The sequence below is a fragment of the Dermacentor variabilis genome, chromosome 5 (genome assembly GCF_050947875.1).
Source record: "Dermacentor variabilis isolate Ectoservices chromosome 5, ASM5094787v1, whole genome shotgun sequence".
Classification (NCBI taxonomy): domain Eukaryota; kingdom Metazoa; phylum Arthropoda; class Arachnida; order Ixodida; family Ixodidae; genus Dermacentor; species Dermacentor variabilis.
The window spans coordinates 7005930-7028885 of NC_134572.1; positions in this window are offsets into that span (position 1 = coordinate 7005930).

Genomic DNA, 22956 nt, shown 5'->3' on the forward strand with positions numbered 1-22956 from the left:
TACCAACTGGCAGAGAGAGCTAGCTTGGGCACGGCAATCTCTTATCCGCTGGCGCGGCTGATAAGCTGCTGCAAATAAGTTCCAAGCTAAGCGACTGCTATGTACTAGTGAATGATTCTCGGATGATTTATGAAAGCACGATCCACAGCACATTCTTTATGCTCATCGGCTGACAAACGTCAAGCGATCGGTTTTATTTATTTATTTATTTATTTATTTATTTATTTATTTATTTATTTATTTACCTCACAGGCTCCCGAAGGAGTATTGCGCGAGGAGAGGATACAGCGAATTAGCAAAAAAGAAAGAAGTAAGAAGAAATTATACATTGTTAGCGAGTAAACATGAAAGAACAAATATCTAACAATATAAATAACGCGATAAATGAAACAAACCACTGTGTGAAGTAACAAAAAGGAGTACCAAGAAATTATACAAATGGTAGCAGGTGAAGGTGAAAGAACAAGTCTGTAATAGTGTTAAAGCAATTCAAAACAAACATTCAAACAAAAAAAAAGAAAAACCTATACAACTTCGCTACAAGTATTTACTTAAGTGCGCAGTATGGTTTAGTTGTGACGAATTATGCAAATAATATGCATAAGCGTGCTTTGAAGGATACTGGTTCAAGAATGTCAACTATGTCGTTTGGTAGGTTATTCAAATGTTGAATGGCACGTGGTAACGCGGAAGAATTGAAAGCATTTGTTCGGCCAAAGATACGCTGGAAACTGAGATGATTATGCAAACGCCGAGATGGACGAGATGGACGAGTGAGCGGCAGAGTGGACGGGCGCGTGCTATGGATTATCTTGTGAAATAGACAAAGCAATCCTAATGTTCTTCGTGATTCAAAAGATGAGAGAGATAAAGATGACTTAATGCTAGTCACGCTAGAGTCGCGGTGATAATCTCTGACAATGAAGCGGGCGGCGTGGTTTTGGACCGATCCGAGAGACGCGATTAAGTAAGCTTGGCGAGGTGACCAGATAGGGGCTGCGAATTCCAGTTGTGGCCTTACAAAAGTCTGATAAGCGATTTGTCTGGTGAGGACAGGATCATCACGAAGGTTGCGTTTAAGATAGCCGAGCGTACGTGAAGCTTTAGCAGTTATTTTTTTCGATGTGCGCAGACCATGACAGGTTAGGTGTAAGGACAATGCCGAGGCACTTGTATGAGTTGGCGCGTGTGACGGGGTTCTTATCAAGTGAGTAATCGAAAGCGGAAAATGTCTTTTTGCGGGTGAATGTTATTAGTTTGCATTTATCAGTGTTTAGAGTCATTTGCAAAGAAGAGCACCAGTTGGTAATACGGTCAAGATCTCGTTGGAGAGCGACGTGATCGGAAGGTGAGCAGATTTCACGATAGATCACACAATCGTCTGCGAACAAGCGAATGGATGACTTTATTTCGGATGGCAGGTCGTTAATATAGATCAGAAAAAGTAATGGTCCGAGTACGCTTCCTTGTGGTACACCAGATGTTACATCGCCGATACTGGAAATAAAGTTATCGACGACGGTGAATTGCTTACGGAATGACAAGAAATTTCTTATCCAAGATACTGTTAAGGAATCGATGTTTAAGCATGAGAGTTTAGCTATGAGACGGCAATGAGCAACGCGATCGAAAGCCTTAGCGAAGTCTATGAAAATGGAATCTGTTTGTATGCCCTTATCCATATTTAGGAAAATATCCGCAGTCAATTCTAATAGTTGCGTTTCACATGATAGTCCTTTTCCAAAACCATGCTGATGTTTAAAGAAGAACTTGTTAGTTTCCAAGTGATTTGCTACGTTTGAAAAGATTATGTGTTCTAGTAACTTACCGGGAACGCTTGTTAGTGATATTGGGCGGTAATTGTTAACAGCGCTTTTATCGCCAGATTTAAAGAAAGGCATAACTTTACCGACCTTCCAGTCATACGGAACTTCCCCTGTTGAGAGGGACTGTTGAAACAAGCAGGAAAGGACTGTGCTATAGGAAACTACGGTATATTTTAAGATGTCTGAGTTTATACCGTCCATGCCGGAAGAAGTTTACATCTTGAGGTTGTTGATCAGCTCAGCAACACCAGTGGTTGTTATATTGATGGGGGCCATGTATGTACAATCGAGTTCGATGGGTGTTGGTATATTTGAATGGTCTTCCTTTGTAAATACGGACGTGAAGTAATTGTTAAAGATAGATGCTGAAAGCTCTCGTGCAATCGGCAAGCCATAGCTATCAAGTAGTTGCGAAATGTCGGAATCTTTAACGGGAGAGATGGTTTTCCAAAATTCTTTTGGGTTGTTTTGAAGCAGTGATTGCAGATCGCAAGAGAAATACTTTTGCTTGGCTTGACGCAGGGCATTACAGTAGGCTGCATCACAAGACTTATGTTTGCTCCAAGACGCAGGTGTGTCAACACGTTTGGCCGTCCTGTAAAGACGCTTCTTTTTATTCTTTAGAGTAAGAAGAGCTTTAGTGAACCATGGTTTCGATGAGTTAACGCGAAATGAAACCTTTGGTATATGCGCATGTGCTAATTCCATTAAATTTTCTTTGTACAGGCACCAATTCTCGTTCACTGTCCGCTCAGAAAAAGTTGCTAAGAATGAGGACGTGAAGCTTTCCATACCATTGTTAAGAGCGCTGACGTTTGCTCTTTTGTAATCAAATACTTGTTTTGTTTTCAGGTGACGTGAGCATGAAGGTGTATGAACTGTGAATTGTAACAACCGGTGGTCACTGAACCCATCCGTAAAAGTGATAGCCTTAACCCTCTCGGGCGCGGATGATAGAACAAGATCTAAAATATTATTGATACGAGTAGGCGGGTTTGTTAATTGCACAAGTGAAAAATCGAGTGTTAGTTGAACGAACTCACAAGATGCACGTGATGGGCCTCGCAAGTTTTGCCTGTCAATGTCTGGAAAGTTAGTCACCAAGAAGAAAAATATCAGCTTTGTTATATTTGGATCGAATAGACGTAATGTTATCGTGTAATTCGGAAAGGAAATTGCAGGAGCTATCGGGTGGTCTGTAGCATACACCATAAATTGTATTCGATTGGGGAAATGTTACGCTGGCCCACAGAATTTCTAGACTGGATGACATCGGCACAAGAAATGACGGGAGATGTTTTTTTATGGCGAGCAATACCCCACCACCTCTTCTGTCGTCCCTATCTCTGTGATAGATAGTGTAAACATTAGAATCGGGTAGAACTTCGTCATCCGTAATTTCAGAGCTGAGCTGAGCGTAAGGGCCAATACATCACATTCGCAGTCGTCTAAGTATGACGAAACTTCATTGCGTTTAGGAAGAATGCTACGAATGTTAGTTAATGATATAGATAGGTGCGAGGGCACGATAGGCTCGTGTAGTGAATCGGGTTTTTTCTTAAAGGCACGTGTTCCCAGCCTAGGTCTTTGCTATCGGGGTAGGGGGATTACAGCGGCGGACGCTGCATCGTATGTGTACACATTGTTATCGATTCTTAGGTTATCGAGGGTTAGCTTAAATTGCGCGTTTTTGGTTTTTGCGAAGTCAATCCGTTTGCGCCGAGCGATACGGGTTTGCAAAGAAAAATCTTCACGAACAGCATAATTAGTGTTCTTGAACTTGTGGCCTTTTTCTATTACGCGCTGCTTATCCTTAAAAAAGGCGAACTTTACTATGACCGGTCTATTCTTCTCATCATTGTATTGACCGAGGCGATGCGCGCGGTCTATTTGAGCTGGATCGATAGTGATACCAAGGTGCTGGTTACATATGTCAATGATTTTTGATTCTGATGATGACCATGATTCGCTTTTGTCATCTGCAATTCCAAAGAATAGCAAGTTGCAGCGGCGAAGTCTATTTTCTGTGTCTCCACAGCGCGATTGTATTGTTTTTAGCTATGTGGAAATGCCTTTAGCTATATTCAGTGATTCGGGCGATGTATCGTTGACCGAACTTTTCATTGAAACAATATCGACTTCTACAGCCCGGAGCCTAGTCGACAACTGCTTTAGCTCGACATCAACTGACGCTTGCCATTTTTTTAGTGCTCGCAGGTCATTACGAATCTCGTCTTGGCCGGATTCAATACGTTGCAAGGTTGCGAGAACGTTATCCAGCCCATCCGGCCCGGGGTTTGATTCTATATCACCGGATGGAAGTAGGCGCAACCGACATATGCATAAAGAAAACAAGTTTTTGCCACGCTTCAGTAACGACATTAGCTCACTGGGGCACGACACCGCAAAAAGACACCGGTTGATACTTTTCAGACAAGAACAGCGGTTCAAGTAACCAACCTGAAACGTGAGCACGGGTGAGCACTCCATGTCCGAAACGGTGTTTTGCCACAGCGCGGCGGATGCGGATGGTCGTTTAAATACGGTGCAGCAGTTGGTGAATACGAATATGAATACGGTGAAGCAGTTGGCTTTGAAGATCCCGGTTGCCCGCAGATGAAAGGAGTACCATCCAAGGCTGGCAGTTGCGTGCGATTCATGAAGCGGTCCGGTGGCTGTTTCCAGACAAATGGGCCAGTTGCGCACAGGGCAGCAGGCAACGCCAGAAGAAGGGACACCTGAAAAGTGGACACCGGTGAGCACTCCATGTCCGAAACGGTGTTGTGCTGATGAGTAGTGATACCGCTTTTTTTCTTTTCTAGCTTATTTCTTATGCTGCCTCAGTAATAAAAGTGGTGTAATAGTCGAGGGGTGTGTCATTTTTCGCCGAACCTTGGGAGAGCAAGCGATGTCTCGTGTTCCAAAGAGCAAAAGATGGCGAACTGTAGCGCTAAGCCTACAAGCATACTCTCAGAGGAGGATATCAATGCTAACAAAATCGGCCACTTTCGACCGTGAACCGGATCGCTCGGGCATACCGAGAGGAGCGAAGAATCAAGGATCATCCGCGGACAGGAAGTCCCAAAGTCACCAATGAAGACGACGACATGGACATCGTTGCGGCCGCTGTGGACAAGCCCACTGCCAGTGTGACTGAAATTAAGAACACAGTGGGGCTTCTGGGTGTGTCGAACGCAACAGTGAAGCGTCGCCTGCGCACGGCTGGCCTCAAGTCAAGAATAGCTGCACAGAAGCCACTTGTGAGCGAAAAGAACAAGGAGAAGCGCCTGGCATTTGCCCGACATCATGAGCAATGGACAAAGGAGCACTGGGGAAAGGTCGTCTTTACTGACGAATCTGCTTTCACGACCACGTGGGACCAGCATCAGCGAGTCTGCCGGCCTGAAAACTGCCGGTAAGTGTGATCATTTAAGCAACTGTATCCTAAAATGAAGGATCATTTTAGGCACTAGTATTTACTGTTATTAAGCTTTAAACGTTAATACGCATGTTCTAACAAGTATCAAGAGTAATTTTTGCACTGGCCTAAAAACTGTAGTTTTGCAAAGCGCGTACGTTAAGAAAAATGGCACGTTAAACTTTGACAAAAATAAAGAAATTCTCTAAAATAACGGCACAGCTATAATCAGTGACGAGCGCTGCAACCATAATAGCTGGAGTTTCAGAGTTTGTTTCAGTTACGGCTCAAAATCTATTAACATCGAATATCATAAGCTGGCGCGTACATTTAAATCGCGCAGAACATCTTATTCGTCAAGAAGTATGGGAATGGGGAGAAAGTCACTGTAGCATCGATTAATATTAGGAATACGTTAGTGGCAAAGGAGGCTGCTATTGACCTAACGTGCGTCAGTACCAAAGCCAAGATCATCTTGTCTGACAGTAAGGCAGCTGTTCACAACTTTGTAAGCGGGTGGTCTCCAGTCAAGCCGCCAAATTACTAAGAGGACACCCCTCAAGCAGAGAGGTCTCCCTTATATGAGTTCCTGCTCATGAGGGCATTCCGGGGTATGAGGCTGCTCACAGCCTCGCTGGAGAATTATACGCCCGAGCTGCTCTGGAAGTGCCCCTGAGTGGGAATAAAGAGCCTCTCATGACGTATGAAGAAACACCTAGATTGGATAGGAGAACACTCTCACTTCCGGATGGGTCACTCACTCCAAAGGAGTGCAGGGCCTGGAGGAGGCTTCAGGTCAACAGATTCTTTCCGTACTCTACACTGCACGATGAAGACACTGGGGAGCCTGAGCTCTGCAGTTGCTGCGACAGAACGACTTCGCAAAATCACTTAATTTCGGAGTTTCAGGATTCCCCTGGGACTAAATCACAAAGCATCCCAGACCTCGCCACCTGGGAAGAGCTGATTCGGAGCCACTACCCGGATCAGCAAAGACTCATCCGTCAGGCGGAGACAGCTTTCTACAAGACTGTCTCCGCGGTCTCCGGTGCTGAGAGCCGGCTGGGAGGCACCGCCTCCTAATTGCTGCGCCCCGACCGCGAGGCCCCATTATGGCGGAAATGTTCATTCATTCATTCATTCATTCATTCAGTCATTCATCAAGAAGTAGGTGCCGATAGAGAGCCAATTTTTACATGTAGGGAATCATGCTTTGCCTGAGTCTTGGAGTAATTGATGATCTCTCAAAACAATTGAATTCATAAATGAATGGCCTCGTTCGCAATTTTTGGTATGATTGTGTTAGGTGGCCCGGTAATGACCGCTACACAATCCTAAAATATAGTAATTGATATTTTTGTTCCTTCTAGGTTGCCGGTTGCACCTGCATTTTTTACCAACGCTAACAATATTTTTTTCGTTTTCTGCCGGTATATGCCTGAGTACATGCAGCAATCGCTGCCAGCGGCCGGTCCGCTGTGAATGCTTGGGGCGCTGTGACCGCCGAAGGGCCTGGGGCCCCTGCTTCGCCTAGAGAGCCGCTTCAATGGAGAGGCCTACTGCTCAATCCTGGACGATGTGCCCTTCCCGTACCTTCTACGAGGACCATTTCCGGACAGCCACTTTAGTCTGCAGCATGATAACAACCCAATACACAAATCGAAAAGAGTTGCTGCATTTCTTGAGCTCCGTGACATCGCAGTGCTAGAATGGCCTGCTCAGTCCCCTGACCTAAATGTTATTGAGAATGTTTGGGGCATCATGAAGAGTGCTATGACCGGCCGACAGCTGCACGGCCTCTCAGCGGGCGCTCTATGGATTGTTGTTCAAGAGGAGTGGGAGCGGCTGAGGTCCAATGCGAGCCTTTGTAGGTTCCTACACAGGTCCTTCCAGTACAGGATGAAAGCCGTCATAAACGTAGGAGGCGAACTGACCTGCTACTGACCTTGGTCATGGAACTCGTTGAAAAGCAGCACATACGAGAAAATAAAACTCCACGCCTGAGCAAACCCTCAATGGACTGGGTGGATATGACATGACAAGAACTTTATTTGAGTCCTGAGGGACTGAGACCTCGGGGAGCCAAAACCGAAAGCTCCCGAAGATCAAGTCGGTGGCTCCGCCCACGATGGAACCGGGAGATCAAGTCCCGCCGCAATGGCGTGGGCCCTCTGGACAGCCTGGAGTTGAATGTGGAGATTGCTGCTCTTGAAACATTCTTACCATTGTTCTTTCGTGATGGGTGGAGAGGCGTTAAGGGCTGGGCACAGCCAGAGCATGTGGTCAAAGGAGCATGAGTCATGACCACATTTGGGGCACGACTGTGAGTGTTCAGGATCTATCATGTTAAGGGACCGAGGAGTGGGATACGAAGGGGTTTGCAGGAGTCTTAGTGTGGTAGCCTGATGTTTGTTCAATTTGGGATGAGGGGGTGGAAATGGTCCCCCTGCCTAGTCGATAATGAGAAACATTATCATCGGAAACATTATTATCAGAAAAATGAGATAATGAGAAAGTTAGGTGGGCGGATGAGATTAAGAAGTTTGCAGGGACGGCATGGCTACAATTAGTACATGACCGGGGTTGTTGGAGAAGTATGGGAGAGGCCTTTGCCCTGCAGTGGGCGTAACCAGGCTGATGATGATGATGATGATGATGATGATGATGATGATGATGATGATGATGATGATGATGATGATAATAATAATGATGTGGATGTTGACCTCGTTCCAAGCCTGGCTACTCGCGACAGCGCGGTGCGTGAAATCGCGCGCTCTCCGGTGGGCCTGCTCGTTAGGATTACATCCAAGCGGGTTAATTGAGCTATCTAGATGGGCTGGGAACCACGAGATTTGGTATCCTCCTTCGCTACTCTCCCTATTCCTTTGAAGTGAATTTTATTTCCTACAATCAGTTTTGCGTTCTCAATTGGATGCTTTATCTTGATGTCTACGTTTTTGGTCCATGAAAGGATACCTGATGTGCGGGGTTGTAATTTTCCCGCCAGTTGTCGATTCTGATAGATGGTTGCTTGTTTCGTCACGTTGGCGATTTTTAAACGCGTACTGTATTCCTATCATGTGTAAAATGTCCGTAGAGGAGCACCGACGCATTAGGCGTCTATAGCAGGATACAATCTCAACTTTTGACGCGCTATCAGCGCAACTGTGTACAAACTAAATGCGCACATTTTCCTGGGAGTGTGAGGCACGTAGGAGCTTTTTCTGTCTCATGACGAAAGTAGTAAGTAATATTTTGGGACACACTGCGTAGGGTTCAGGGTAAACTAAGTGAAAAAGGAAGGTGGCAGCAGAAAGTCAAAGGGAACCGGTGCAATGCTTGAACGGGAGCCTTAGTTCGCTGTGCGGAGTAGGGCTGTGAGTAGGGTTTTTCGTTGTTTACATTTTTATGCAGCAATATTCTGCCAAGTAAGAGAGAGAATCGTTTTTGTAACACGATGCGTAATGAGCGGCTTTGGAATTGCAATTCATTTCACTCTCTTCCGAGTGTTTACATAATAATTCTTGGCATTTGGGAGTTCCATTTCTATGTGTTCTGGCATATTGTACGTTTTCACATCCCCGCAAAATATTAACAGCTGGTATTTTAATCCGCAAAACTAAGCAATTTCATTGTTGAGAACTAAAAAAAATACTTCAGTTCGAAGCGATGAACTTGACTGTGAAAGGGTGCAAAAAAAAAAAAGAAACTGCTAACAGTAGTGGGCCGTGTGCCATGAGCAGTCACAACAGTAAATGAAATAAGCTTTTTATGTTTGACAACAACAATGACCGCAGAGGCATTGAAATTTTAAAGCTAATTATTTCGTCTAAGATTTTTCTGTTGTGAGTGAATTCTGTGTGCCGATCTTGAATGTGATTCCACCTAAAGCCTTCAATTAACCTAGATGCAAACGCGTCATTTTGTCGCTTTCATTCCTAGAGCCATTTATTATGAGGTCTCTGGCCCCAAGTATCCTGCTGCAAGGAGCGTTTAACTCACATAGAGCCCAAGCGCCGCGTTCTATTTATTGCCACCGTCACCACCTGAGACTTTTCGACTGGAAGCCTATAGCAAATGTGCTTCCTGCAATAAATATTTGTTCCTGATTAGGCCCTTTCCTCGCGGTTACATACGGCTGTTTCCTTGGTGTTACGCTACGGTACACTACGTTCGAAGAAAGCGATGCCGGCAGAAAGCGTCAGCGGAGACAGGAAAAACACGTGAGTGGCGCGGCAACAGAGAAGAAATAATTCTAATAAGGCATTTCAGTGCTACGATCAGGGTCCTTTGACTTATGGCATGAGCTTCCAACCAAATACATTGTTGTTCAGCCTTCTTAATGGTGCAAGTCAGGATATCTGGAGCAAAGAAAAAGTCGCACGATTGTACAAATTTACCTCGATACCTTTTAAAAAAATTGTGCAAGGTTCGGTGATTTCTTTCATTTCTATAGTAAAATTCCAAGTACTATCAAGCAATCTGCAGGCTATTTCGCCCTAGGCTGATCATGGACCAAGAAGAGCAAGGCTGAAGCCAACTCCGTGCACACGGTTTAGCAGCGCTTGCTGTAAAGCATCTCATTCGACTTAGGAAGAACGCGCAGAAAACAAAGCTGTGCTCCGTTACCCCACGCCGCCTGCAGAGTGCGGTCAAGTGCTGAGAATGTCTCGCTGCGCCCGCTCTGTGCGGAGCGCCTGACTTCAGAGTCGGGGGAACCAAGTTCGATCTCAGCCACTGCGGCCCTCTTTTGACGGAGGCGAAAGGAAAGACGGTCACTTTATGCGCTATATCCGTGCATGGTAAGAATCGCCGGGGGTAGAAATGATCCAGATCCCTCTACTACGTCGACATCTCCCATAGCGTGAGTCGCTTTTGGGCATTTAACAGCATAAACCAATCCAGACTAGAGCTGAGAAATTTGAAACAACACCTGCACTTAACCGAGAACGCTGCACTGCGAGCACACGCTGCTGAGTTGCCGTATGCGGAACCACCGCGTACGGCTGTTTCCTGACCGCATACGGCTACTGACGCGCTGCAGTCAGTAAAATGCGACGATGCCATCTCCGCGCGTCTGGGCGCTGCCAGCACACATTTAGGTGCGCTTCCCAGCAAAGCAAGCACGGTGCGCTTCCGCGCTGTAGCAGACGACACGAAGCACCGCCTCCAGTCTCCTGTGCGCCTGCGCCACATTAGAGAGTTTTAGAATAGGGGCCCCAAACGTTTTGGGGCCCCAATGAAATAGCGTAGAAGCCACTGCGCATGCGCGAGACGCAAACTGCGTTTCGGTTTTGCGTTGGGAACGCTATTTCGCCGATTTAGCGGTAGCCCAAATAGCGTTCCCAAAAGCTTTGCGTCATCAAACATGGCGGTACCCATCGAAGCGACGGCTGTAACGTAGCATAAAACTGGGTTCGATTCGTGCTAACGCGTGAAGTTCGCAAGCTAGGAGAAGTGACTGTGGTTATCGCTTTCTCTCAACTAGCGTGTGTTATGAAGATTGATTCATTAGACGCCGCTGATTCCGAATTCGATTGTGGATTTTATAGCTCGCAGGCCTAACACGGCTAAGCTTGGCTGGTGAAGAAGGCACGTAAAGTTGGTTTGCTCAAAACTAAGCGCAACTAATTGTTTGCTGCTTACAGAATTGTGGTATCTTGTGTTAACTTCTGGTTTCGGTTTTGGGTCTTTACATCAGGGCGCCACTCAGCGCCAAGCGCTTTAAGTTGCCTTCCTGCTTCCCCTCGGAGAAATAAAAGTTCATTCTTTGTCTGGTCCCCGACTGGAGCAGTCCGGCTCTTTTCTTGCGGCGCTGCGCGCCCCGGCCGTTTAGGCCTCATGCCGTAACCCTTTCGTCCGGCCGCCCCGTCGAAGCTACAAGAATAACCTCTAAATTGTAATTAAACGCGAATACAAGCAAGTGAAAATTACTATTCCTATCATAAAATGGCATTTTTATTTATTTCTAATAGCTTTTCTTTGACACCGTAGTGGCGCTGTCAACGCAAGACGCTATCCGCAAACGCAAGGCCCTATTCCAAAGCTCTTCACTTCTGCGTGCCCCAACGCTAACAGCTGCAAAGCTCTTTGGGGCCCCTATTCTAAAGCTCTCTATTGTTTCGATGCACGACCGCGCCGGATGCGCTCCGCGGAGCGCGGCCACGATTCGCCGCGTTCGCACATATCTTGAACGACCCTGTACATTTAGGAGCTTCGCGTGAATTTGACGGATCTTTCCTGTCGTGTTGACGTCAAATTTTATTTTATTTTTAATCAACCGCAAGCTTACATTACTCATTTTACTCCTTTTCTTGGCAGCTGTCACGCTGTGGGTATGTGCCATAACTCCGCAGAAGAAGGAGGCCGTGACGCCGCCACAGTCCTCAAAGAGGCAGCAACCGTTTCGCAAGCATGAACCCGTCCACACCCGACGCCGCCCTCAGCGATTCGCACTGCTACCCGATGGGGAAACAGGAGAAGCGCGATTCCATCCACGAGAGCGCCCAGGAGAGCGGAACCCACGCGTCCGCTGCGAGCCGCTCGCGGATCCGCAAGAAGAAGCCGCGAACCAGGCGACGCTCCAAGAAGAAGCCGAGGACGCGAGACTCTGAGCGGCCTGAGGCGGCGAGCACAAGCCCTCTGTCGCCCGCAAGCGAACAGGAGTTCACGCTCACTCACGAACCTGCGCGCTTGAAAGGTACCCTGAACAATTTGGTTACAGCTGTGCGAGCTGTTTCTAATGTTTTGCCTAAAGGTAACGTAGATTGGAAAAAAATGTATTTACGGAAGCATCTTTACTGGGAATGGTGTTATACGCGTCTAACGCATCGATGCCTACAAATTATTGTGGTGCTGACCATGGTTGGTTAACGTTGTTCGGGAGACGGAAGGACGTGTGACGACGACGCCTTCGTCGCACCCGCTGTATGGCCGCGTCTTCTTGCAACCAGTTAGCTTCCTTTACTGTAAAGTCCCCAGAATGGAATTTTTTCACTGAATCACTACGGCCGAAACACGAAATAAGTACTTCGAAATACATGACGTCATACTGAAGTGCCCACGCACGCAATTTCTTTAAAAAATGAAGTTGCGCATTTTATTTTTTAGTAACCAACCTCTTAGTTCGAAATTGACGGAAACAGTTTTGAAAGAATACATCTACAAGTGCCTAAACCAATAGTGTTTTTAGTGTCCCTTGAACCTTTAGTCATGGCTGAAGAACGATAAGTTGCAATTGTATCATGATACGATACAAGATACTCGGTCAAAGCATTTCAGATACAGATGCAAGATACTACCGCAATTATTGTATCCTGTACGACAGTTTCCATATGTATCTTAACATACTTCGATACATTCACAAATTTCTTATGCACCTATATAATGTAGCAGCAAAATCGTATGCACAAAATGTTAGCTTGGAAATTTCTTAGCTACGACCAATCTTGTTTCATTTTAACGAAATGTATGTTATCTCAAAATGTCAGTCTTGCTCAGACTATAACTTTATTTTAAAACAATTTATTGGGGGGTTGCCTTAGCTGCTTAACATGAGAACTCTTGATACGCTGCGCTGTCAGCGGTTTTTGCTTGTCGCTTTTGTAATTGATTGGAGTGGCTGCTCTGCTTGCTGACCAGCCAGCGGGTCGCCGTCTGATTACAAGAACATCAGTAAGAAGTCTCTGCACGATGGCGCAAATGTCGCCGCGGAGTTTTACCTTGTCCTTAAACGTATTACCGTTTACGCATGTAACGTAGTCCAAAAAATTGCTTTTTGTAATTGCGAGCAACAATCACGTACACAACATAGGTGCCTTATGCACAAGTCTACTGGACGCAGCACCATCGATGCTTTGAGTCACAACAGTCAAACTTACATCCGCGAGATCCTTGAAATCGCTGCTGTGTGAAAGAAGCAAGGCAACCTCATTCTTGCATTCTTCAGACTCTGTAACAAAGCATCACGCAAGAGAAACTTCAGTAACGACACTATAGCGGCATCTGAATTTGCGCGAAAGAGGCCGCACGGCTCGACGTATACGCAGCACAGTACGGTGGCTACGAGCGTCATGACACCGACGCAACTAAAAACAAGAAATCAAGAAAGCAAAAGGTTGGCTGCGTGCTGACGTTCGCGCGCTTGTTTTTGTCGAGACTTCGTCGCCTGCCCTCACAGGAGGGCACTGGCGGAAAGATAAAAGAATGCTTGTATTCGTGTGGTTCAGGGGCAGTAGCATCAGCTTCAGAAGCAGAGTTCAGCCATCGTTTATATACTTTCGCACGGTGATGTAGGGATAGCAGTATCTTGTATCTTAAGACACACGACAATTTCTTTCAAATATCGGAAACACAGATAGTGATACACGCCTTGTCAGATGTATCATGATAAAGATACAAGAAGCGTAAAGGGTATCTAAGATAGTATCTAAGACACATGTATCTTCGATACTGCCCAGCACTGCCTTTAATGACGGCACCATATAAATCCCCCCCCCCAAAAAAAAACAGAACATTATTTGCTATCTAAATTATACGCCGAGAATAAGCATATTCAAGGGGGGAAACAATTCGATGCTCCACGAATTTCGAGCGCCGCTTTTTGATGTTTTGAATTCGCGGTATATAATGGCAAACAATTTTATTCTGAAGGCGGCGGCGGCGCTGAGCCTCCGCTCGGGCAGCTCGTTTCGCAGCAACAGCGGCATACGAAGGACGGCCACCGGTTGCCTCGCTCGTGGCTCGGAAAGCAAGCGTCAACACGGGAACGCTCTGAATGAACGCTCTGAATGCGCTCCGTGGAGCGCATTCCCTACAGCGGCGGCCGCGCCACAGGAGAAGTCTAGCGCGTGCACAGGGGCTCCGAGACCCACGCCAGCGTTTCGTTTCCGCACTGGCCGCATGCCTCGTGGCGGCAATCCGCTTTTATCCTCACCCTTTTCGTCATACCCTGCTCCGCTTTCCGCCTCCTTGTTGCACTGCACCCTCCTCTCGGCTTTCCTCCTCGCGTCCTTCATCCCCTCGCTGCGCCCCGCGTTCGCTCTGATCCTTCGCTGTACACGTTCGCTCGGTTACGCCGACGCTCGCCACAGGAACGGGCGCCCAAGAGCTACGCTCTAATATTTTCTAGAAACTCCGCATTATGGGGGAACCCCCAGCAGAAAATTGGAAGTGGGTTTCACCTGGCTCCATCTTGAATTTGCACAGACAGCTCTCATCGCGTACGTCACGTGTGCGACACCATCGCACTCGGTGGTCGTGCATCACTCTCTCTCCTCTGGCCGTGCTTTCAAAAGAATGCAAGGCGTGTGCCGAACATTTAGAGCGCAGCTCTTAGTGGCCCATTCCTGCGGCGAGCGTCGGCGGCGCCGGCGTAACCGAGCGAACGCGCACAGCAGCAAAATTTGAAACAGCGAACGCAGAGCATGCAGTTGACAGCCGCGAGCGGCAGTGACGTGCACGCGGGAAACTGGTTCTGATCTGAGTTGCAGGTCGAGCGCGTCGGCTTTTATACATGACTCGTCGAATATATATAGAATAGAATTTATTGATAAGAAAGACAGAGAGGTCGACCTGAGCTAGTGCGCTCTAGTCTGTTACTCTGCACTGGGGAAGAGGGAAGGGGAGTGAAAGTACTGCGATGAATGATGATGATAAGAGAAGTGGAGAGTGCTTATGTACATGAGACAGTTGTCTTGCTAGAGCCGCTCGTCGAGCTTGGCGGTGCTCTTGGCGCCATATGGTAGCGATCGTCGCACAACACGTCGTGAGCGTCACCAGGCAGCGCTATGCTTTACATTCATCATGAAGCTGTGCAAAGTGATATAGGCTGGACAAGTTTTGAAGTCAGGGAAGCTCACAGTAAAATTGATTATGAAGAACGACTGAGGAATATGGAAAAAATAAATGGGCTGGGATAGTGGTCAGGTATTTGTGCAGGAAAAACATTTATTCACAGTGGAGAAAAAGAACTAGGAAGTTTACCAGCAAGTATGCGACCTGTATGGTAAGCAAGATGGCAACAAAGAACGTCAAGCGGTTAAACAGAGAGGCTGAGATAATCTAATATGTGGCGGCAATGCAAACGAAACCTGCCATGGGTAAGTACTTAAGAGAAAAAAGAACGAAATCAGGTAAGAAACACTTTATGATAGCTCAAAGTGAAGCCCATTACTTTTCGAAGCGAGATCAGGATGCCTTATAACGCGCACTTACAGAGCGAGATATAAGAAGGAAGAAGCATGTGCTTACTCCGGTAAATATAGGGAAGCGATTGAACACGTTGTATTAGAATGTGCAGATATCTGCCCAGTGGTCGATTTAGATACTTCTGGCCTGCTGGAAGTCCTTTGGTTCAGCGAAAGCAGGGGGAAAGTAAAGATGTCCGCAATAAAGATTAGTATGAGGCGATGCGAAGATTGGTTGAATTATGGAAACGAGGAACAACACAGGCGTACAAAAACGAAGTTCACGATAAGTGTTCTGAAGTTGGTTAAGAGAATTGAACGTAGGTTTTTTTTCTTTGTTTCTTTTTTAACATAGGTAGGACATTAGGCAATATAATAGCAAGAGACTGGTGGCGGAACCCACCACCACCCCGTTCCAAAGGGGACGCTCATAGCATCCATCCGTCCGTCCAACCATCCATCCGCCCATCCATCCGACAATCCGTCCGAACACCCGTCCGACCACCCGTCCATCCGTCCATCCATCCGACCATCCGTCCGTCCATCCTTCCATCCGACCACCCATCCGGCCACCCGTCCGTCCATCCATCCATTCGACCATCCGTCCGTCCATCCGACCATCCGTCCGTCCATCCGTCCGACCACCCGTCCATCCGTCCGTCCATCCACCCGACCATCCGTCCGCCCATCCGGCCGACCACCCGTCCATCCGACCACCCGTCCTTCCATCCGCCCGTCCATCCGACCACCCGTCCGTCCATCCGTCCGACCATCCGTCAGACCGCCCGTTCATCCGTCCGTCCATCCGACCACCCGTCCCTCCATCCAACCACCCGTCCGTCCATCTGACGATCCGTCCATCCGTCCGCCCATCCGTCTGTCCATCCATCCATCCAACCATCCGTCCATCCGGTCATCCGTCCGCCCATCCGTCCGACCGCCCGTCCATTCGACCACCCGTCCATCCGACCACCCGTCTGTCTATCCGTTCGTCCGTCCATCCGTCCGTCGATCCACTTGTCCATCCATTCATCCATCCGACCATCCGTCCATCCGATCAAGTGTCCGCCCATCCGTCCGACCGCCCGTCCATCCGTCCATCCATCCGACCACCCGCCCGTCCGTCCGACCACCCGTCCCTCCATCCGACCATCCATCCATGTTGTGCTCGTTCGCTCGGTCACGCCGCCTCCGCCGACCCTCGCCGAAGGAACGGGCCATTAAGAGCTGCGCTCTAAAAGACCGCATGTTAACAATTGCATCGCTGCTGAAAACACACAAGTAGCGAAGTAGAGCATACTTGGTTACTCGAATAATAGTTCATCTCCATAGTTACTCTGCGCCACCAACCTGACCGCTCACGTTTACGCCTTCGGTAAAGCTGGGTTCTCGCTACGGGACGGATTGAATCAGTGTGCAGACGAGGTTGGCGTTGCTGAGCTGCAACGAATAGTGTCGCAAGCAGCCCGTCAGCGGCTTCTTTAAGTGAGCCGTGGTTTTTGGCACTGAACAAATTCATCCGCAGACGGAAGTGACGTTCCCTCCCGTCGGGTGAATCAAGCTTAACCTGACATATTCAGCAACGGGAGATACGTTTACTGTCAAGCAGAAACTCCCTACTCTCGTGCTTACGAAAGTTTTCCCCTCGGTGAAAGTGGCGCTTGGAGCACTGAGCAGTGAATTTAGCCTTACCTAATTATTTTCACCCAACTTCGTTTTTGTAGCGCGAGACGAAAACTCCCTGCCCCCGGCGGACGACATTCCGCCAGCTTCGGAGACCACTGCTGCTCCGCCGACTGCCGTTGATGTCAGCGTACCGGTCATTGAGGCCGTCGCCGCACTCAGGCCTCCTGAGCCGGCGTCTACCTCGGAAAAACCCTGCGAAGAAAATAAAGAGGATTTAGGAGAGCGCCGCCGCGTGTCGATCAGCGGAGGAGAAAAAGGACGAGTGAGTGCGAAGCACGTGATGATGCTGTCCTCGGAGCAGCTCTAACATTTACTTGCCCACATCGAGCCTTATAATGTCGATTTTCAGCGAATGTCGTACGCAGTGGATCTAGGTATACTATGGAAGAACAAGCTGACGTACACTTAAGAGCAGCGAGAAGCTACGCGTTAGCTTCCTCCGCCTCGCGGATTTCGGCAGAGCTCATCGGTTTATCGGATGCATACCCACTGTGGTTGCCTAGTGGCTTATGTCGCAGCAGCAAATCCCGGCCACGGAGGCCGCATCTCGATAGGGGCAAAATGCGAAAACACCCCGTGGTGCTAAGATTTAAATATGAAGAACTCCAGGAAGTCCAAATTATTCTGTAGTCCCTCACTACGGCGTGCCTCATAATCACATCGTGGTTTTGGCACATAAAGCCCCATATTTTAATTATGTCGTTATTGGATGAATGTCAGCCCTAATTCAACACAGGCAACTCGGAAGTACTAGGTTTGAATTAAGCCTGGCGTGCATCCAGTAAACGGTAACGAACTCGTCCGTGCAAAGTTTTACTGAAACATAAGTTTCCAAGCAAATATTTAAGAAGGTATATCACTTAGAAGCAAGCACCAGTGCTTTAGACTATAATGCGTGAAAGACAGTCACTGTTACTGAGAATGTTGACTCATTCGGAGCGCTTTCCGTTTAGGACAAGAAACTGATCCCAAGCCTTCTGGAGAGCGCGGAGCCAGCGCCGTCACTCATCGAGGCACAGACAGGAACCACGCGGAAGTCGTCAGTACACTGTACGTGCAGTATAATACAGTTCTTCCCTGCTTTGACCACGGCTATGTCGACTGGTATACCTTGCGGGTAAACGGGAATTGCGTCACGACCGCCAATTTCTCCCCTGGTGCTTGGTAAGCCAAATTGCCGAGAGAAAAAGAAATCAATCATGCTGTCATGGAAACGGTTTTGTTGATGCGCGACGGGACAAGCGCCATCCCTATTGTCTGCTATGCGCTTGACGAGAGCACGACTTTCCGGAAACCAACACTGCTTGTATTAAATTTTTCGAATTGTTTTCCTCTTTTAAATTTTGTTTTCAAAACCCTACGGCTTCTACATTTTTGGCGTAGTCACAGCATATCTTCAACGCATCTGTTTGAATACTTATCTTTTTCTGTTCAAGGTGCGCGAGTGAGCGCGCCATAGCGCGCGGCTATTTTGTTTCGGCCAAACATAAATGGGCAGCACAAATGTGACTTATTCGCTGTTTTTATTAGCAAACTATTGCACAACAAGGCATTCAATACACAACACAGTAATGATGAGCTGAGTATCTCATTATTCACTACAAATGGGCGCATTCTGTACTACGACCATGTATACATAATACAGCTTGCTAATGCAAAGAAGGGGTAAGGCGTGCAGACACGGACACGAGAGAAGGGGACAGCATGAACGCCGACTATGAACTGAAGGAATCACTGACGCAAAAAAAGCAAGACACAATACTTCTCTGTGCATGCTCTGGAATGGCAGCACCACGTGTCAATCGGGTAAACGTGCCGGTCCATCTTTCGCAAGCAGTGGCACTCTATTGACACGTGGTGCTACCGTTCCAAAGCATGCGCAGAGGAGTTTTGTGTCTCTTTTTTCGCCTCAGTGCTTCCTTCAGTTGATAGTCGGGGTTCCTGTTGCACCCTTCTCTTCTCTCGTGTCCGTGTCTGCACGCCTTACCCGTTCTTTACATTATAAATCCTTACCAACTAGCTCAGCTTTCTGTTGGTCTATACGCCTCGTGCACCGCCTATAGAGGCGCCACTGAAAGCCACCTAGCGGACGCTTCCAAGAGTACACGCGGGAGCAGTAGCAGACGACAACCCTTTGCAACAAGGATGGCTGAAGTTCACGGCTGCGATTTCTCCTTTGTTCGGGTGCCAGGCTGCTTCTTCTGCGGTGACAGCTGTAGGGAAGATGCTGACCTCTGTGCGAGCGGGTATGAACACGATGTTACCAGTGTTTGGGACAACATGGTCCACATACGTGCAAGGTGTGTGTGTCCCACAGACAAACGCCATGAACCCCATTTACATGACGTGGAGCTCATGTTCACTAGCCGATAAATTTTGTTGAGTGATGCGATCTCTCGATGGTTTCTTTTATTCTACCCTTGCCGCAATGCTGCTTCTGTACCTGAATAATAAGCACCCGTCGTTAGTGCAGACTTATATCAAACAAATGCGCACGGTGCAATCTCTGCATCTGCCGTTGTGATTTTTCTGCCGATGAATACATGTGACATCGCCAAATAAGTGCAGTCGAAGTCGCCTCAAGAAGAGAGAGAGAGAGAGAGAAAACATTTATTTATCATCAGTTTGGGCGACTTCCTCGCAGGGTGGAGCCCTTAGTTCAGGGCTCGCGCTACTCCGCGTGCCCGCCGGATCAGCCGTCGCTGCTCTTGCGGGTCTGAGCTGGTCAGCGCAGTCTCCCAGGAGGAAGGTGAAGGTGAAGGAATAGGGGAGTAGCCCGGAGGGTGTGGGCATTCCCAGGTGCAATGATATACTGTGGGCTTTGCTCCACAATAGGTAATTGCCAATTTATTGATGGAAACGCGTACACTAGCCAACTAAGCCACCAAACACACGGGTTAATAAAAGCGCGTATTAGTGCTGTAGAGAGAGGTGCCACATGAAATATTTAAAGACAGAGCAGCGCCAGTGAAAGTAGATGAGCGCTGACGGCAAGGCCCGGTTTACTCGTCTGCAGCGTAAGTATAAGAAAGAATTCAGTTGAGTACAAAACTCACATGCAAGAAGCGACTACGTTATGAAACAAACAAATCACTCGGCGTGTTAAGTTTGCTCAGGCAACATCCAGGTGTGACGACTTCCCAAGCGGGACGCGAACTTTTCAGCGAGAAATGGAACAAAAGTACCATATGCAGCAGCTATTAGCGATTCTCGCCCTGAACTACCTATTTTCTAAACACATTTGCAAAAACGCAAACAATATCTAAGATGCCCTCGGGCGGAAATAATAAAGCTGTTAAAGAAGTACTTCCTTAGTATCATTACGATAAGACACAGCGTGATTTATACCCTTTACAAACAAGGCAGGGTGAAAACTTCGCAGCTCAAAAGAATCGACAAGAGTTATGCGTGGAGCAACTAGCAACAGTTAAACATGTGCAAAGCCGCGCATAAAATAGATGTAAAAACATGAAGTGCGCGACAGCTGGTGCGAGGATTTACCGCGCCACATGAAACCAACCATTTCGGTTCTTACAAACTTCAGTAGCGTTAACATACAACGCCATGCGCTCGTGACGTCGTGCTGCCTAGCTAGCGCAACGCGGTAAAGAAGCGGAAAACAATTTAAGCGGCAAACAGCATTCCGAACTTTAGCGAAATGCCTTTAAACCTCATGCTGCACTGCAGACGAACTTCGTTGCTCACGCGTCTAACTATGATCGAGTGGAAAAAAACACCGACGAGACAAAGGAAAGGATGAGAACAAGAAATTTCCCTTCGAAGCGACGATCCATTTTTGCTACCGTTGCTCCCGCTGATGAGGCTTTGCCGGGAACGATTAGAACCGCATCGCCGGCACGTTTTCACCGGTATTTGAGCCCCCCACCCTGCAACAATTCTTCTTCGACATTCCCTGAAGCTTTGGCCACCCCACACGTGCGAATGGTGTTGCCTATCTTGCTCTGAAAACGTGAATAAGACAGAGAAGCACGATCAACGACACAACAAACTACGGCGCGCGCCAGGCTCTCCCGCGTGTTCTGCGCAAGGCCGCCACCAGTGGCGCGTCCGTCGGCGTGCACGGCGCGTATACAGCTTGCTGCAATTTCTGAAGGAGAGAAAATGATAACCGAGGCTCGATTTGTTTGATGTGCACAACACAACTGTAACAAAGCAATTTTTGTCGCAACATGTATTTATGAACAATAAACAAATTATCAAGAGCAGCAGATCCACATCTTTCGCATGCCAGTAAAAAACAACTTCCTTTTTTTTTTATTTCATAAACGGGCATACTTGCTTGGGAAAAAAAGACATGCTATGCATAGGAAGTTTTCTGTATAGCTCTCCTTGTGCTCATGTGCCGAAAAATACTTAGCAAATTATATTGAAAATGTCTATATTGTCTATATTGAAAATGTCTCTATATTGAAATGCAAGAGAAGTATGTGTCAATGTGTGGTTGATATTCAGTTAAGGCTGGGCAAGGCCAGAGTGGTGCACAAAGGTATCATTGAACGCGTAACTTCGAGGCTTCGAAAAATATTTTGAAATGTAACTCAGATCAGCTGCATTCAATGCATCAGGGCAACCTGCTCAGAACAATTCTTTTGAATGGTTTTGAGGACCTTTCTCTAATACGCTGAATGTACATTATGCACTTTCTTTAACAAAACTCATAGGCTCAGCTTCATGCGCCCTCTTTGAAGCATAGGTCAGGTGCCAGTGCTATATGTTACTAGTTTAGTTATTGGCTAGAGGTCATCCTTCACAAGAAGTTTGATGTCGACACAATAAGGGGGAGAAAGCGTTTCAACTTTCCTAGAACGCTGATTTCTGGCGCAGCATGCTTTCTTTTAAGATTATTCGTAGCTTTGCCGAAAAAAGACCTCTCCCCCACCAACACTTCTGCCATATTAATGAAAGTACTGACGTCAAGAGTGTAGATCAACATTAGTACTTGTACAACTTTATTTAAGTAAGTTCAGGAAGATTCTAGCATCTCTAGATCCGTGCATGGTAGCTATGTAATAATTTTTAAAGAGGAAGACGCAAGTGTGGGAGCAATGACTGTCTGCACAAAGACAATAGGTTGCACGATGTTTATGCAAATATCGAAATGTGCCGAAATATTTTGTAAACATAGAATACAAAAAGAATAAAATATCAATTAGAAAATCTTTCATAATTCTCAAGCTTCTGGAGGTTTCTTTTTGCGGCGGACTTTCTCTCACTCTGTTTTTTGAGATCCAGGTTGATGTCACTTAGGAGCAGCACAAGCCACGCATAGCCTAACTGCTGCAGCAGGTCTTCACGACATTTATTAAAGCAAAATATTTTCATATTAGGCTGCTGTTTAGCTTATATTTAAGTACAGTGGTCACACCACAGAAGTGTGTGAATACGCCAAGCTGCTCCAGAAAACATTACTCGATCTTTTTTCCCTCCTCTTACAATAATGGAGTGCCACCTGGCTCCGCAAGTGTTGGTAGAACTCTAAGCTCATCATCATCATGAGCCTGGTTACGCCCACTGCCGGGCAACGACCTCTCCCATACTTCGCCAACTACCCCGGTCAAGTACTAATTGTGGCCATGTAGTCCCTGTAAACTTCTTAATCTCATCCGCCCACCTAACTTTCTGCCGCCCCCGGCTACGCTTCACTTCCCTTGGAATCCAGTCCGTAACCCTTAATGACCATCGGTTATCTTCCCTCATTACATGCCCTGCCCATGCCCCCATTTATTTTTCTTGATTTCAACTAAGATGTCATTAACTCGCGTTTGTTCCCTCACCCAATCTGCTCTTTTCGTATCCCTTAATGTTACATCCATCATCC